The following is an 18980-nucleotide window of genomic DNA, read 5'->3' as shown; positions in this document are numbered from 1 at the left end:
CGTTGGGCCGTACGGAGGAATTTTTCTAGGTTGGCATCGTGGTCCTGCCGGTCATGGCCGCAGATGGTGACGTTGTCTAGATAGGGGAAGGTGGCCTGCAGCGCGTTCTGGTCAACCATCCGGTCCATCTCCCTTTGGAAGACCGAGACCCCGTTGGTGACGCCGAAGGGGACTCGGAGGAAGTGGTAGAGGCGACCGTCAGCCTCGAAGGCCGTGTACTGGCGGTCCTCAGGCCTGATGGGGAGCTGGTGGTATGCCGACTTCAGATCAATCATCGAGAATACCCAGTATTGTGCTATCTGGTTGACCATGTCAGATATGTGGGGAAGTGGGTATGCGTCTAATTGCGTGTATCGATTGATCGTCTGGCTGTAATCAATAACCAGGCGCTGTTTTTCGCCGGTCTTTACTACCACCACTTGGGCTCGCCATGGGCTGGTGCTGCCCTCGATAATCCCTTCCCTCAGGATTCTTTGTACTTTTGATTTAATAAAGCTCCTATCCCCGGCACTGTACCGCCTGCTTTTAGTAGCAATTAGCTTGCAGTCTTTGGCGAGGTTAGCGAACAACGGGGGAGGTTTGACCTTCAGGGTGGACAGGCTGCATACTTTGCGCGGCGCCGTGTTTAAATTCTGCTGGCTGCAGACTGTAAGTGGGGGCAGGGGCCCGCCATATGCCATCGTGATGCTCTCCAGATGGCACTGGAAGTCTAATCCTAGCAGTACGGGAGCGCAGAGCTGTGGCAGGACGAGGAATTTAAACTCTCTGTACTCCACGCCGTTCACTGTCAGAGTCGCTACACAGTAGCCGCCGACGTCCGCCGTATGGGACTTTGAGGCCATAAAGACCTGGTGGCGTGTGCGCATAACCGATAGGGAGTAGCGTCGCACCGTGTCGGGGTGGATGAAGCTCTCCATGCTTCCGCAGTCGAAAAGGCAATTTGTGGCATGGCCATTTACCTTTACGTTCATCATGGACCTGGCTAGTTGATGGGGCCTAGATTGGTCCAGGGTGATGGAGGCCATCGTCGAGGTCGGTGGGTCGCTGTAGTATTCGCCCGCGCCGAGGGCCTGGTCCCGAGATGGTGTCCAAGATGGCGGCTCCCCCTTGGCTGGTGGTGTCCAAAATGGCGGCCCGCACGGCTCACACGTGGTTGGTGGGGTCCAAAATGGCGGCCTGTACGGTTCACACATGGCGCTGCTGGAATTGGGGGTCGATTTCGCCTTGCACACTCTCGTGTAGTGGCCTTTCTTGCCGCATTTGGAGCAGGGCGCGTCCTTTGCTGGGCATTGCTGTCTGGGGTGCTTGGCCTGGCCGCAGAAGTAGCATTTCTGGCCTCTGGTCATTGCAGCTGTATTTGGGCTGCTGGCGGCTTGTGGCCTTACCGGGTCCCAAGATGGCTGCTCCCGTGGCATCCACGTGGCCATCCGGTCAGGGGGGTAGGTGTCCATGTTCTGGAGGGCCACGTCTAACGAGTTAGCGAGGGCCACCGTCTTCTGCAGGTCGAGCCCCCTCTGTTCCAGCAGCCTCTGCCGAGTATAGTTGGACCTGATGCCGGCTACGTAGGCGTCTCGGATCAGGTCTTCCGTGCATTCCTTGGCCGTCACCGCTTTGCAATTACAGTCCCGGCCGAGGACTCTCAGTGCCAGTAAATATTCAGCACCCGATTCCCCGGGGCGCTGTTTTCGGGTAGCCAGGAGGTGTCTGGCGTAGACCTCGTTAACAGGCCTCACGTATTGTTCCTTTAGCGTCGCGATAGCGGCCGCGTAAGTAGTGGCATCTCGGATGATCGAGTAGACTCGGTGGCTCACCCGTGAGTTCAAGACAAGCCGTTTCGCGTCATCTGTAGTGACAGTAGTGCTGGAGGCCTCCAGGAAGGCTTCGAAACAGCTCAGCCAGTGTTCAAAGTTATTGGCTGCATCTGCTGCTTGAGGATCCAGGTCTAAACGTTCCGGCTTCAAGATTTGCTCCATGTTGAAAATTAGTCAATAAAATTGATGCGCTATCAACAATACCAAAGACTACGAAATGGACTTATATGACTAAGAACTAGAGCATGCCTCTGCTAGTGAATCCATCCTAAGAGCTCCCGGGGGAAGGGTGGTGAGTCACCTTTATACCCGGGCTTAGGGGTGGAGCCAGGGGCTGAGACATGCCTGGACTTGTACAGGGTTAACAGTGGTTTACCACACAGGCATGTACAGGTTAACAGTGGTTTACCACAGAGGGCATCGCAGCTGAACCTAATCCTACCGTCAGCTGATGTCTACACAAACACTTTCCATCGGGGTGAGGAGTTAGTCCACATAACAGGCGCGGGCAGAGACTATAGGTCAAAAAGAGTAACATCAAACATGGGCTGCTGAATCCTGGGTGAGAATCCAAAGTTACATATTCCCCCCCAAAATAGTGTTCAGAGGAGCGAACGGGCTGAGCAACACCTGGAGCTCTGTAACTCGGTAACAAGCAACACCGTGCAGCTTGCTGCAGCCCACGTTTCCAGTAGCAGCGCAGTTTCTGAAAAGAATGCTAATCTAATTCAGTAGAATTAGTTGCTCGAATGTGGCATCCTTGCCCTATCTGGCAGGCATGAACCCAACCAGCCCCTGGAACGAACCCAAAGTGGAATGGGGCTCATTAGAAGAGGCAATCATCTAATTACGGCATAATAGTCAATTCATAGCAGCAGCTTTTCGATGTGCAGTTAGTATCAGTTCAGCTAGATTGTTGGTAAAAAAGGAGGGATGAGGACAGTAGGAGTATGTTTGTGTGTGCTAGGCCGATGTAGCAGAGCCTGGTCTCCAATCGTCTTGGATCCCCTTACCATTGGACCAAGACCTTGCTCTGTCAAGCCCGTGTGGTAGCTGGTGTGCAACGGCCACCCCACGTTAAAAGAATTCACGCACAGGCATCTTCCACCCTTTAAAATGAAGTTCGGGACCTGGAACGTCAGGGCCCTCATGGACAACCCCAACAGCGACAGAGACTGTAGGTCGTCCCGCATTGGACTCATCAGTCACCTGTGAACTCATTTTTAGTGTGGAAGCAAGTCATCCTCGGTTCCGAGGGACTGCCTAAGAAGAAGGAGCTACCGGCTGCAAAAAAAAAACTTTTTCACACTTTCAGGTCAAGAGTGACAATGTGACTGCCCTACACTTGGCTGGGCTACCGGAGGGTTTGCCTGTGATTTCAAAATGCTGACAGCTTCGAAGTGCAGGGCAATTAAACAAGCTGGAGAAGAAAGGAATTGTTGAATGGAAATCTGTCTTCTGTTTTTATCACTGTATTAAAAGGAAATTTTTATAAGACAAAGAAGATTGTGCTTTGAGATAGGTCCATTTAATTACTTAGATTGCAACGAACTTTCATAATAGAGTGAGGACATTCATTGGGTATCCTGAGCCCTGGGCTGAGAACTAGAGCCAACAATTTATGATCCTTCAGCCAACAAGCAGTTTTCACTTTCTTCTGGTCTGTTTGTTCAGTGAACAAAGGGAATATTATTCTGTGCAAACAATTCACTGAACCTCAAAAAGGAATCCCACAGAAAGAAAAATGGACCTTTTTGTATAGTGAGACTTGAGCCAAGTACCTGTTTTAGGACAAAGATGGGCTTTGAGGAACTAGGCCGACAGAGTAGTCTGTTGACCACGTTTACATGCTGCACTGAGTTTTAAATAAAAGGCTCTTTTGAATTTTTTTTTACACATTTTTAAAATCAGTAGCTCGTACACTGTCTGTTATCGCTATTCAGGTAGTCTTTAAAGACCAGTAACATTAGATCTTGGCAACAAAATATTGTGACTGTGTTTCCTACTTAACCCAAGACAAACCTACAGTAACATTGACTGCACTGTATTACCCAGTCATTCCCTTACCTCTAGAAACATATCCTAGCTGTCGAGTTTTTGCTGGATAATTATGATTATACCAATTGTGGAAATGAATTTATTGCCTTAAAGGAAGGGGTTTTGAGGAAAATTGAAGTTTTGTCAGCTTGGAACGGGATTTCCTGATTCTCTGAACACTTACTGTTATGTATTGTGTGTTCTCCTCCCACCTGTGGTGGTGCTGTCACAGGAGATAAATGGTTGGGTATTCTCTCGGTTAAGTTTAGCTCTCTTTGTTCGGAACTTTCCAGAACTTCCTTTCCTTCCAATAAAGCACTTCATGTTTGAATCTCTGAGTTCTGAGTCCTAAATTGTGTCTAGGTAGAAAGGTACCGACACAACAAGTGGTGACGAGGAGCGGATGAATCTGCGTACGTTACGGGTGCAGTGAGTAAACAGAAAATTTAATTTGAAACATGAGATGGCTACTATATTAGGAAACATCGGTGATTTTGATGAAAATGTGGAGCAATGGAGCGCTTATACAGAACGTTTTGACTATTTTGTATTGGCGAATGCGATGGCAAATGAAAAAGTCATGCCTACCTTTTTGAGTGTAATCCGGCCGAAGACATTCAATTTACTTCGCAGCCTCGTGCAACCAGATAAGCCAGGAACTAAAACATATAAGCAACTAGTGGAAATTCTTGGAGCACATTTTTCACCAAAACCTCTGGTTATTGCTGAGAGATTTAGATTTCATAAATGGAATCAAGAGGAGGGGGAATCAGTGACGATGTTTATTGCTGCTTTAAAAAGGTTGTCGGAACACTGCCAGTTCAAGGAGGTGCTGAATGACACCATTAGAGACAGACTTGTGTGTGGTCTGCAAAATGCAGCCACACAGAAGCGCCTTCTTACTAAGGACAACCTTACTCTTGAAAAGGCCATTGAAGTTAGTGTCCCCATGGAGATGGCGGAAAAGGAGGCTCACCAGTTGAGTTCAACAGGGAGAGTTCACAAGGTGTCGTCTGAGCCTAAAGGTGCGTGGAACGGCACATGTTACCGTTGTGGGAAAACGGGCCATCACACTAATGACTGCTGGTGTACGGAGCTGGAATGCCGAAATTGTGGCAAAAAGGGTCACATTGAACGCGCCTGTAGAGGTAAAAAAAGAACAGACAGAGCTGGGAAGCATGGAAGCAAAATGTCTGTATTTGGACAAGAGAGGAAAAAGAGAGGAAAAAGAGTGTTCATTCAGTGCAGTATGATGGAACAAGCAAAAAAGAGGGGAGCGACACCTCTGAGGAGGAAGAGGTGCACATACTGACGGTTGCAGGTGATTCAAATGGCTACTGGGTGTCACCACTGGTGGAGGGACAATCAGTGCGGATGGAGGTGGACACAGGCGCGGCTGTGTCCCTTGTTTCAGACACTGTCTATAACAAAATGCTAAAGCATCTTACCCTTCAGCCAACAAACATTCTGCTAAAGATGTATACCGGCGAACCTGTGGCCATGAGAGGCGTCATTGAGGTGACAGTTAAATCGAACGGACAGACTGCAAAACTGCCACTATATGTGGTAAAGGGAAATTACCCATCGCTACTGGGACGTGTGTGGCTAGAGAAAATCACGCTGGACTGGCCTGCAGTCCGCATGATGTCAAAAGGAGAGTCAGGTCTGACTGCAGTGTTAAACAAACATGCATAACTCTTCAATGGGGAACTTGGGAGCATGAAAAAGATCAGCGTGAGACTGGACATTAAACCTGACAGCAAGCCGAAGTTTCACAAAGCCCGACCTGTACCCTATGCAATTAGGCCAAAAGTTGAGGCTAACTTGGAGGCCTTAGTCGAGAATGGAGTCCTGGAGCCTGTGAGCGTGAGCAAATGGGCCACACCCATTGTTCCTGTCCTGAAAAAGGATGGATCTGTTCGAATCTGCGGGGATTTTAAAGTGACTATTAACCCGGTGCTGTCTGTGGAACAGTACCCTCTTCCCCTCATTGATGATCTTTTTTTACGGGCCTGGCCGGAGGGCAAAAGTTCAGCAAAATAGACTTATGCCAGGCTTATCTACAAATGCATGTCGATGACAAATCAAAGGAGCTGCTGACAATTGTGACACACAAGGGGCTATACAGGTACTGCCGCCTTCCGTTTGGAATTACGTCGACCCCTGCTCTATTCCAAAGGGCAATGGATCAGATTTTGAGTGGACTGCCAGGAGTCCAGTGCTACCTGGACGACATCCTTGTCACTGGGACAAATGAGGAGGATCATCTTCTGAACTTGGATGCGACACTACAACGACTGAAAGAGTACGGACTCAGAGTTCGTAAAGACAAATGTGAATTCTTTCAGTCTTCAGTTGAGTACCTGGGGCATGTGATTGACGCTACTGGCCTGCATAAGGCGCCGTCAAAGGTCAAGGCGATCGTGGAGGCCCCAGCACCCCAGAATGTGAGCCAGTTACGTTCATTTCTGGGGCTACTTAACTACTATGGGAAGTTTATTCCAGACTTAGCAACATTGCTGAAGCCGATACATCAGTTGCTATGTCAAGGCAAAACATGGAAATGGACTGAACTGTGCAACGAAGCTTTCGCCCAAGCAAAGAAAGCATTGCTGAAATCGGAGGTCCTGACACACTTCGACCCAAAGCTACCCGTGCAGCTAGCATGTGATGCATCGCCATATGGTGTGGGAGCAGTCATATCCCACATCATGCCTTCGGGTGAAGAGAAACCTATCGCCTTCGCATCACGCACCTTGAACAAGGCCGAGAGTAACTATGCGCAGATCGAGCGCGAGGCCTTGGGAATCGTTTTTGGAATTCGAAAATTTCATCAGTACCTGTATGGGAGAAGGTTCACACTCCTGACGGACCACCGTCCATTGACTTCAATCTTCGGGCCCCACACCGGAATTCCATCTCTCGCTGCAAGCAGGATGCAAAGGTGGGCTTTACTGTTGTCAGGACACACATACGACATCAAATATCGCAAATCAGACTTGCACGGCAACGCAGACGGTCTCTTGAGGCTACCCTTGCCTGTTACTCCCCCAGAGCCTCGTCAGATAGACATCTTCTACTTTAGACAAGTGGAGGGAGCACCTGTCATGGCAGTTCAGGTGCGAAGGTACACCCGCAACGATCCAGTCCTGTCTGAGGTAATGGACAATGTCATTCGAGGGAGAGCTATAGGAGATTCTCCTAGTTTGAAACCTTACGTTTCAAAAAGAAATGAGCTCTCCGTCCAGGCATGTTGTCTTCTTTGGGGACGCCGTGTCATCATTCCGCCACCTCTGAGGGAACCTATACTGCAACAACTTCATACAGGCCACAGTGGGATGGTTCGGATGAAGGAAATGGCAAGAAGCTACTTCTGGTGGCCAGGTCTCGATGGGAATATTGAGGAGAAAGCCAAAACATGTTCCCCATGTCAAAGGGTCCGGAATGTTCCACAGCTGGCAACCCTACACCCCTGGGATTGGCCTGCAGAAGTGTGGCAGTGAGTACATGTGGACTTCGTCGGTCCTTTCGAAGAGAAGATGTTTATGGTGGTTGTAGACGCTCGTAGCAAGTGGCCAGAGGTCGCTGTGATGAGGTCTACCACGGCAGAGAAAACAATTGAGAAACTTGGTGAGATGTTCAGCCGTTATGGCTCACCGGAACAACTCGTAAGTGACAATGGTCCACAATTTGTATCACAGGAGTTTGCAACCTTCCTGCATGTGAATGGTGTCCAACACATCAGGTCTGCGCCCTATCATTCCTCTACTAACGGCCAGGCAGAAAGGTTCGTGCAAACTTTGAAGCACACCTTGAAGGTATCGCAAGGTCAGGGCTCAATCCACCAACGTCTGAACAGCTTCCTGTTGTCCTACAGGAACGAGCCGCATGCCACAACCAAAACTTCCCCCGCTTCGCTCATGATGAAGAGGCAGTTGCGGACAAGTTTTGACTTACTCAAACCTCCAAGGGCAGAGCAGGTTGTCCATCGTCAACAACAAGCTCAAGTTGAAAAGAGAGAGAAAAGAGCCAAGGAGAGACGGTTTCATCCGGGAGAGCACGTCCTAGCTCGAAACTACAACACTGGACCGAAATGGGTTCCTGCTACGGTGATCGTGCAGACGGGCCCTGTGTCTTACACGGTTGAGACTGCTGAGGACGTCGTCTGGAGTAGACACACAGATCAACTGTTGCTAGGAGCAGAGACAGCCACAGAGGCTCCAACGGCTGGTTGCCCTGAACTGTTTCCGAATGATACCGCAAACCAGCATCCTTCGCCACAGTGCTCTTCTCCAACACAGGAAGTCAAAGAGACTGTTCCAACTGTGCAAACTCCTGACTTTCAACTGACACAGGCACCTTCTCTATCTAGGCCTGTGTCAATGCCTACTGCTGTGGAAGCCAGCGATGACCGCCGGTATCCTGTCAGAGAGCGGCGGCCTCTAAGACGCTTGGATCTGTAGGCTTAGTGACTTACCCACAAGACTGGGGCAGAATAAACCCCAGGGTAAAGTCAGGGTTTGAGGCAGTCTACCTCTACCCTAGGTTAGTTGAGTGTATTGAAAGTAACTTACCTGTTGAGGAATAATGTGGACCTTCCATTTAAGAGGGGAGGAAATGTTATGTATTGTGTGTTCTATTGTGTGTTCTCCTCCCACCTGTGGTGGCGCTGTCACAGGAGATAAATGGTTGGGTATTCTCTCGGTTAAGTTTAGCTCTCTTTGTTCGGAACTTTCCAGAACTTCCTTTCCTTCCAATAAAGCACTTCATGTTTGAATCTCTGAGTTCTGAGTCCTAAATTGTGCCTAGGTAGAAAGGTACCGACACAACACTTACGAATTAAGTTATCCTGGAAGAATGAACAGGTTGGCTTTCTTGTAGGAGCTTTTGAAATCTTCAAATGATAGTAATCCCCACACACTACAGGAGTGAAACCTTGTCTGATAAGGTTGATGGCAGTGATGTGGAAATGAGTGAGTTGGGAATTGGGTTGAAGACCCAACTACCGGATCTCCAACCATCATGCACCAAGTGTGTAATTTGGGGGTGGGAGGGCGGGTTATTATTATTATTTCCTAGGACTTGTATTTTTTCTTTTGAGCTATACATTCCAAGATGTTGGCCCAGTAATTCGGGTCCAAATGCGTGAGTACGGTCTGGGTACTCACGCATCTGGCCGGATGAAATGCCGGCGTTCAGGAAACACCGTGCATGCGGAGAACGCCGGCATTTCCGGTCCTCTGAACGAAGGGGTTCAGAGGCACAGCGCGTGCGACTGCACAGGCAGCGCGTGCGCAGTGAACTTCGTCGATTTCATTCATGGATTCAGTGAGGGTAAGTCCTTAAAAGTTACACTTGAAAAAAGCATGTGTAAAGTTGTTTCAAGGCTGCAGAGGAAGATATATTTTATCGTGGAGCTTTTGAAAGGCAATATTTTTGTTTGGGAAAGTGAGGAAGGTTATTTTAAGAAATGCTGAGGTTAGTTTTAAAGTTTAAATTTTTTTTTTAAATGGGTTTTCAGTACGGTAGGTAGAAGGAGCAATTGTGGCTGTGTGAATTGAATGTGAGAATGAGTGTTCTAAAATGAGTAATGTAACATTTCCAACACTTTTAAGAAAGAAACTTTTCATCAGTAATAAGTAATTATGTATGTATGTCCGCATATATTCCTTTACGTATATGTATGTATGTTTTATATTCCTTTACTTATGTGTATGAATGTATGTTTTTAATTATGATTTTCCAATAAGTTACTTTCTCTGAAAGTCATAATTAAATACATACATTCATACACATAAGTAAAGGAATATATACATATACACAAAGGAATATATACAGACATACATACATAATTACTTAAAAGAATATATTACTGATGAAAAGTTTCTTTCTTAAAAATGTTGGAGTCATTTTCACATTTAACAAACACAGCAAATTCAATTCACATAGCCACAATTGATCCTTCTACCTACAGTACTGAAAACCCGTTTTAAAAAACAAAAATAAACTTTAAAACTTACCTCAGCATTTCTTAAAATAACTTTCATCCCTTTCCCAAACAACCGCAGCCTCTGGAGCAACTGTACTCATGCTTTTTTCATGTGTAAGTTGTAAGGACTTGACCTCACTGAAAGCATGAATGAAAGCGGCGAATTTTACTGCGCACGCGCTGCCTGTACAGTTGCACGCGTTCTGCCTCTGAACCCCTTCGTTCAGAGGACAGGAAATGCCGGTTTTCCCCGCATGCGCTGTGCATGCTGAAAACCGGCATTTCCTCCGGACAGACACGTAGGTACCCCGACCGTACTCGCGCGTTTGGAAGGGAATTACTGGGCCAACATTTTACATGTCAATAAAATGAAAAATTTAACAATTGCACGATTTGCCCCCTCGCATCTGCGACTGAGGGTCCAAGGAGGTGCATTGCGCAACAGGTCATCGTCGTGCGTATCATCACACTGTTCCCTTTCGGGAACTGTATGAAGTGGTGGAAGGATTTCTGGCCACGTTAACACTCCTTCCGTGACCATAACCATCTTCATACCAGCCATTAGGGTGGTTAGTCCTATGGCGTGAGGGTTTTACGGGCTCCCACAACCCATCTGAGGGGGGGGGCCACCCACACCCGCGGACGCAAGTATCCCGCTGGATGTCCACCCAGAATTTATAGTTGGAGCTCCGACTCCACTTGCCGGGACTGTCTGGAGCGGGGTTCGAAACCCTACTCCTTCTGGCCCAGCGGCGGGGATGCTTACTGCTACGCAAAAGGCCCACTCCGCGCAAAAGGTGACACCCATACGTTTCCTGCGCCTTTTCCCTCCCCCGTGACTGGAGCCCTATGCTGCCACTTGAAAGACCAAGCTATCATCTGTCCTTTTTGCGGCGCCTTTGACTTCTCATTACCAATGATGAGCAGGCACTGCGCCTCCACCTCGTTGAGGAGATTGCTGAGGTCATCATCAGTTCAATTGTGAGTTCTTTTAATGCCGTGAATTGTGCTCATTCCAGCCATTTCATGTTGCTAATCGGATTGGGCCTTTGGCGTAGCGGTAGGATCCCCGCCGCTGGGCCAGACGGGGTAGAGTTTCGAACCCCGCTCCAGACAGTCCCGGCAAGTGGAGTCGGAGCTCCGGCTCTAAATTCTGGGTTGACATCCAGTGGGATATTTGCGTCCGTGGGTGTGGGTGGCCCCCCCTCCTTGTATAGCTTGTGGGAGCCCGTAAAACCCTCCCGCCATAGGACTAACCACCCCAATGGCTGGTTCAAAGATGGTTACGGTCACGGAATGAGTGTTAATCACGGCCATAAATCCTTCCACCACTTCATACAGTTCGCCAAAGGGAACAGTGTGAAGACACGTATGACGACGACATTGGTAAATAAATAAATGGAATAAAAAACATTATTTTATGGCTTTTAAAAGTCTTTAATTTGCTTTAAATCTGTTTAAAACTACTTCAGATTCTTCAAAATAATGTAAACGTTTTTAAAAGTTTATAAAAGTTACCAAAAGCTTCATAAAAATACCAAAAACCTATTTAAAATGCTGCTTTGCATGTACAAATGCTTAGCAGCTTGTGAGAAACATTGGGGGCGTGTCCTATTAAACTGAGACCTCAAGGGGCGTGTCTCACTTGCACAGCGCGCTCCAGGCTTCGGGCTGGCTGCACTCCTGGGCGGCGTGACGTCAGACGCTGCCCGGGATTCTTCTTTTTCAAACTCGAATTGCAGGCGTCCCTGGAGGTGAAATGTCAGCGCGTCGGGTAAGTGCATATACGGGGCTTGCACGCGCGGCAAGCCCCGGACCCGAATTACTGGGCCGTTATTTGCCTTTTTCACCACCGTTGCACATTGTGTGGACAGTTTAAGGCTGTTTTCCACTAAAACCCCCAGAACATTTCTCTACAGTAAATAACATCTTTCACTTTTTGAATCAATCCCCGGCTTACCTAGAATCTTCGGCAACTGGACTGCTTGACCCCTACTAGTTATAACCCCTCACAATTTTGTAGGACTAGACAGACTAGATGCAGGAAGGATGATCCCGATGACCGGGGAGTCCAGAACCAGGGGTCACAGTCTAAGGATAAGGGGTAAGCCATTTAGGACAGAGATGAGGAGGAATTTCTTCACCCAGAGAGTGGTGACCTGTGGAATTCTCTACCACAGAAGGCAGTTGAGGCCAATTCATTAAACATATTCAAGAAGGAGTTAGATATATTTCTTAAGGCTAAAGGGATCAAGGGATATGGGGAGAAGGCTGGGACAGGGAACTGAGTTTGGATGATCAGCCATGATCTCATTGAATGGCGGAGCAGGCTCGAGGGGCCGAATGGCCTACTCCTGCTCCTATCTTCTATGTTTCTATGTATCATTGGCATATTTGGAGCGCTTTGCGACCTACCCTTCCTACAGATCATTAATATATATAAAAACAACAATGGTTCCCCTCTGGTACTTTACTCAAGCACTGTTCTTCATGTGTGAGCCTAGACAGTGAATATTGGAAGGCTATTTAGCTGTGGGACATCATAGCTGAGCTTGGTCTGTCCCTCTCTGATTTACACACATATATACCTTCCAGTAGGGGTCGCTGGTTAGGGATTCCTCGTCCATAGAAAGAAAACCATGCCAGATTTTTCCCATCCCCAGGCCAAGGCCAACTATAGGACAGGGTATTGAATCTGGATGATCAGCCATGGGCTCGAGGGGCCGAATGGCCTACTCCTGCTCCTATCTTCTATGGTTCTATGTTTCTAGGACCTCCACTGTTGCATGACTGAGATTGGGAACTCAGCACAGCCTCTAGATTGAGTCTGGGACCTCCCTAGTCTACGTGGCTCAGTGCCAATAACTCGCACTTATATAGCACCTTTCATATAACCAACAAAGGAGATTGGAGGACACCAAGCAGGAAGGGAGAAAGAGGTTATGGGAAGTGACCAAAGGCACGGTCAAAGAGGTAGGTTTTGCCAAGGTTTTTGAAGAAGATGGGGAGAGAGGTGGTGAGGCGTAGGAAGGAAATTACATAGCACAGGGACGCGATGGCTAAATTTAGCATCACAGAAGTCCTGGGTAGCGAGGAATCCTGCTATCTGAAATGCCCATGCCCTTCCAGTTTGGTGCCATTGTCCACAGGGAAAGTACTAAAATTGTTTGTCCTGAAAGAAAACACATCAGTCAACGACTTGATGCATGTATGTACCTCAGATGGACTGATGTTGCTGACATCGCCAGAGTCAGAGCCATAAGACTTCGGGACTGTCTTGACCTTGAGTGACCCGGTCAGTGCTGTAGCGGGGTCAGGTACATTGCGGACCAAAGTCAGAAGAGAGGAGGTTATCCCCCACCCCACCCCCTACCCTAGTCAGTGGTCCCAGCTGTCTTGTGTGAGTGGGAAAGAAATGAGATCAAGCACCACAGTGATTACAGCCAGGGAGACAAGGAGCTGAGGAAGGCATTTTTATTAATGTGGGACAGAGACAGGGCCGCTTTCACATCAAGTTACAAATTGTAAGTGCAGATGAAATTGAAAGTACTGATAGTACAGGCCGGTGCCAAGACACACAGATATTAATGTTTCTATAAATATTTAGCAATATGAACAGTGAACCTCGGCAGAAGCCAGGATTTGGAACCAGCTCCCACTCTGAGAAGAATTCTTTGGCATGAATTTGCAAAAAAAGAGCTTCTAATGAAGACCCTGTGGGGACCAGTGCAGATAACAGACATGTTTACATCAAGGTTTATGAACAGAATTGAGATATATAGGATAACGGACAAATGGCAGCAAGTTACGAGGCTGTAATTCAATCGAGCAGCTCAGTCTCATGGTTCACGAACCTCAACGAGATTTACCCCTCCCCCCGCCCAGAGATTGAATTCCTGCCATAAAGAGATTGGCTGGACATTTACTGATTATTCTTCATAATTCACCCACCCCATAGTTTATTTTTCCAAAGTATCTTTAAAATGTTTAAGGTTTTGTTTTACACTGCTATCCGCAGCATTCCTCTCAGCTGTCCTGTTTTAATTGGGCATCTGATTTTAAGCGGCTTTGCTAAGGAAAAACATCCGTGAAGTGCCGAGCCAGCAAAATTGGACAGTTTGAGATGCGTAGAGAACCCAAGCATTGTCTCGAGTTCTACCCTTTCAACATACTGCACGGTAAGAGGCCTGATCTGACTGGGAGTCACATGGCACAAACAAATAATTAACAAAAGAAAGACTTTTACATTTATGAAGCATCTTTCACGACCGCCTGATGTCCTGAAGCTTTACAGCCAATTGAGTACTTTTTGAAGTGTTGTCACTGCTGTAATGTAGGAAACGCAGCATCCAATTTGCGCACAGCAAGCTCCCACAAACAGCAATGTGATAATGACCAGATAATCTGTTTTTTTTTTAGTGATGTTGATTGAGGGATAAATATTGGCCCCAGGACACCGGGGATAACTCCCCAGCTCTTCTTCGCAATCGTGTCATGGGACCTTTTACGTCCACCCGAGAGAGCAGACAAGCCCTCAGTTTAACAAAAGACGGCACCTCCGACAATGCAGCGCTCCCTCAGTACTGCACTGGAGTGTCAGCCTAGATTTTTGTGCTTGAGTCTCTGGAGTGGGACTTGAACCCCCAACCTTCTAATGACTTAGAGGCGAGGGTGCTACCCACTGGCTGACACTAATGAAGGTAATAATGGCGCAGGGGCTGGAAGCATCAAGTGGGCAGTGTTCTGGTTACAGCAGGGCTTGGGGATTATGCTAGCTGCTATTAGTAAAGCACATGTTAATGCTTTAGTAGGAAATTCCTTTGTCCGCTATTTTAATGATGGCATTAACGGGCTTTTGCTAGACCAATTAATGGACTGGTTAAAATAATGGGCCAAAGAATTTCCAAAGAATTTCCAGTGAGAGAACTCCAATTGACCTCCATCACAGGGACAGCATTAACAGTAGCTCTCAAGATCAACACAGCCCTTAAGTCTTAATGGTTCGGACACTGGAGACATCAGCAACATCGCTCAATCTGAGCTTCATAAATGTATCAAGTCGTTGACTGATGTGTTGCCCTTCATGTTGTGTAATTTCAGTACTTTTCCCATGGACAACCTGCAGCAGACTGGGAGTGGCATTGCCATTCCAGATATCAGGATTCCCTCAAAATACAGATGTCATCGATCACGTCCAAGTGACCCTACAGGCTCTTGCAGAATCACTTGGGTGAAGTGGCTGGCTGCTGGGTCTAAGTAGGAGCCCCTTCAGAATGACATAGATCTTGACCTCTCTGCGTTGTAACTAGCTGTGCCATGTCCTTTGCTGCAGTGGCTGTATGGCCAGTTATTTTTGTCTTGATAAACTTTGACATGCAGGTTGTCTGTCAGCATTAGAATGGGCTGAATGGCCTCCTCCTGTGCTGTAAGCTTCTTTGATGCTATGGATCATATAAGTGAATGACCGATTCCTAGGCCGCAGTCACAATTCCTTTATTTTAAAGGATGCCCATGGTGCTAGGATTATTCGAGTTGGCTGCTCGGCAAACCTATGGCAGATCGATTTCAACACAGGTTAAGTGTGAGGTCATCCATTTTGGACCAGAAAAGGGCCGATCCGAGTATTTTATAAAATGGCGATAAGCTGGGAACAGTGGGGGCCCAAAGAGATTTAGGGGTCCGTGTACACAGATCGCTAAGATGTAGCGGCCAGGTAGAAAAAATAATCAAAAAGGCTAATGGAATGTTAGCCTTTACATCTAGAGGGCTAGAATATAAATGGGAGGAGGTTTTGCTGCAGCTATACAAAGCCCTGGTTAGACTGTACCTGGAGCACTCTGTACAGTTCTGGACATAACATTGGCCCCTGCACTAACTCAATTACGCAAATCTCGATCCTTTCATCTGCTAAACCTTTCTACATGACCATCCTAAGAACATCTCCACAAACTGTTGTGATAAGTTGCAACCAAATTTATTCCCTTCCAAATGTTCAGTGCATGTTGGGGGTAATTTTGACTTCAGGTGATAATCAACGTCCCCGCTAATTTTTTTTTGTGGGGGGGGTGTGCACGGTCCCTTTAAGGCGCTGTTTAGCCCATTCACAGTTTTGCGTGTGGTCACGTGAAATTTAACATTGGCAAAGCCTGTCCCGGGCTGCGCGGAACCAGCAGAGGACCACGCAGCCAGGCGGCTTAGAGGGAACGTTGGTGATAATCTAAATTGGCATTTCTTCTGACTTTTATTTCCATTGACTTCAATGGAAAGAATGACGTATGAAGAGAATGCTTCATGGCAGGAATGACCTATGAGGAGAGATTGGGTCGATTAGGCTTATATTCGCTAGAGTTTAGAAGAATGAGAGGGGATCTCATTGAAACTTATAAAATTCTAACAGGACTGGACAGACTAGATGCAGGAAGGCTGTTCCTGATGGCGGGGGAGTCCAGAACCAGAGGTCACAGTCTAAGGATAAGGGGTAAGCCATTTAGGACTGAGATGAGGAGGAATTTCTTCACCCAGAGAGTGGTGAACCTGTGGAATTCTCTACCACAGAAGGCCGTTGAGGCCAATTCATTAAATATATTCAAGAAGGAGTTAGATATATTTCTTAAGGCTAAGGGGATCAAGGGATATGGGGAGAAAGCAGGGACAGTGTACTGAGTTTGGATGATCAGCCATGATCTCATTGAATGGCAGAACAGGCTTGAGGGGACGAATAGCCCACTCCTGCTCCTATCTTCTATGTTTCTATCTTCTATGTCTAACAGGCGGTGGATCCGATAGTGTCCATTTTACATCATCAACCAAAGTCAAAATAGCCCCCAGTGTGTTTTAACCCAGTGCTTCCCCTTGATGCCAGTGTATGTCTTTATGTGTTCGAGTTCCTAATCTGGTGCTCCTTCTAGGCGCTCTTCCAGCACTTGGGATTTAGTGAGGTGGCTGGCTCCCGGGTCTGAGTGGGAACCTCTTCAGCTTGAAGTGGCTCAGTACCTCTCTGTGCTGGCTCGTAAAATGTCCCTGAGCCGTGTCTGCTGCCGCTTTCTGCCGCGTGTTCTGTCATTTGAGGGCGGGCGAGAAGGGAGCCGAAAGGGTCAGACATGTCATCACCCTGAGAGACAGCAGCCTCATCCCTGCTTCATTTCAAAAACTAGTGATGGCGATGGGCTTGGGAGGTTTGGGGAGTGAGATATGTATAAGAAGAACACACACACGGAAAAGAAGGGGAAGGGCCCTGAACTTTTCTGAGCTGGATGGGAAACTGGGAAATATCTTGTTATTATTGGACCCAACTGTGAGAAAGACCAGTTGGTAACTTGTCCTCTGAACTCAGGATTCAGATGCAGCGCTCTGAAACTCTCGAACAGCAAGCAAGTCTCGCGCTCTGTGCACAAGTGTCAATTAAACTTCTTCCTGCAGCTCATTCAGAATCGAGAAGTGAAAATCACATCATTTGAGATGGAGCTGATCTAGGGTTGCTGACCCCCCGCCCCCCAGGATTGTCCTGGATTCTCCAGGAATTAAATATTCATCTCCCGGACACTGTTGTGAGCGACTGCCAGTAGCTGCCCCCTTCCCCCTTTTTCTTCGGGGTGCCGGCTGCGATCGCTCGGCCCGGGACTCCTCTTGAGTGATGGGCTGTTTTCTGGGCACCCTGCTCCCCGGTGGTCCAGCAGGGCCCCGGTGCGCGCAGTGTGAGGCCCCTCCCCTTTAATCAGTGGAAGGGGACCTGTAGTACCGTGATGCTACGTGCCAGCGCGCGTGGCACTGTTGCACGTAGCACTGTGAAATTGACTGGTAGCACCCCAAGAGGGAGAGGGTGCACTTCCAGTAGCCTCCTGCTTGGCGCGCACCACTGAATATATGGCGCAGGGGCGCTAACTCTTCGGGTCGCCTAAAGGGGGCATCACTGAATTTCCCCCCAAGTTTTCATCAGTTTCACTGATTTCACTGATTACACTGATTACCGGTTATACGGGGCGGGGGGGTGGGGGGGTGTCACAGCGCAGCCAGTGTCGGAGCAGTGAATGACTGTCCGCAACTTCAGGATTTCCGCGTTTAGATGCGCACGTGCTAAATCTTGAAGTTGCGGACAGTGTCAGAGTTGTAATGACAGCAAACGCTGTCAGTTTGCCAACATTGCCCACCGCAAATTCCGGACCATTAAATATAGTGGGCCGGATTTTGCGACCCCTATGGGTGCATACGAGGTGCGTACGCACCCGTAGGGGCCGCGCAAGTGCTGTGCTGAAAACCGGCACTTGTGACCTGTCAAGAATTCTCCTAACAGATCCTCCGTATGCCGGGAAAAGTACCTCCGCGGATGGAGAGTTGCACTTTTTGCACAACTTCCGCCCGCTGAATGACCGTAAGGCCTGCTCTTACCAGCTTAAGAGTTTTAAAAGATAGATAAATGAAATTTGATAACTCATTTATAAATTTAAAATACTCTTCAAAAAGGTAAGTTTATTTTTAACCCCGTAAAAACATTTAGGGGGAAAAATTTGGTTGCTTTGCGCCTCCCGTTAGCGCCCTAAGAACAACTAGCGCCCGGGCGCGGCGCCGCCAACGCCTCCCGTGAAATTCAGCGGGGGGTTAGCGGCGGCGGTAACCGTTAGCGCCCCGTGGCTCTGCACCGCTGGCGATGACGTCATCGCCGTGCGCAGCGCCCCACTTGCGCCCCGGCCGCGATCTTCGGCCCCCTGACTTACCGCCGGACGCTATGTCTGACGGGGTCAGGGAGGCCTACCTGTGGCCAGGGCGGCGCTAATTAAAGGCGAGGTGCGGGGCCGCCTGCCAGCACCTGCCTCCTCTCCTGTCCCCGGCCTCCTATGAAGCCCCCCTGCAGAGTGCCGGCTGCGCTCCATGAGCCCGGCACTTCTCTTGAGTGCCGGGCTCTTTTGCCGGCACTCCGATACCTGTGGCCCAGCTGGGCCCCGGGTCGCACTGCGCAAGGCCCCTCCCCTTTAAGAAGGGGAAAGAAGGCCTACAGTACTGCGGCACGTAGCGCTGCGATATTCCCTCGCAGCGGCCCAAGAGGGAGGCGGGGCGCTACCACTCAGTTTCGGCCACGGTGGTGCTAATTTTTTCGGGGCGCTAAAGGTGAAGTTAGCGCCCCAAAGGGGGCGCGACTCAATTTTTCC

The sequence above is a fragment of the Somniosus microcephalus genome, chromosome 24 (genome assembly GCF_052327205.1).
Source record: "Somniosus microcephalus isolate GS21.2 chromosome 24, FLI_Smic_1.0, whole genome shotgun sequence".
NCBI lineage: Eukaryota > Metazoa > Chordata > Chondrichthyes > Squaliformes > Somniosidae > Somniosus > Somniosus microcephalus.
Note: the sequence above shows the minus strand (reverse complement) of the source record.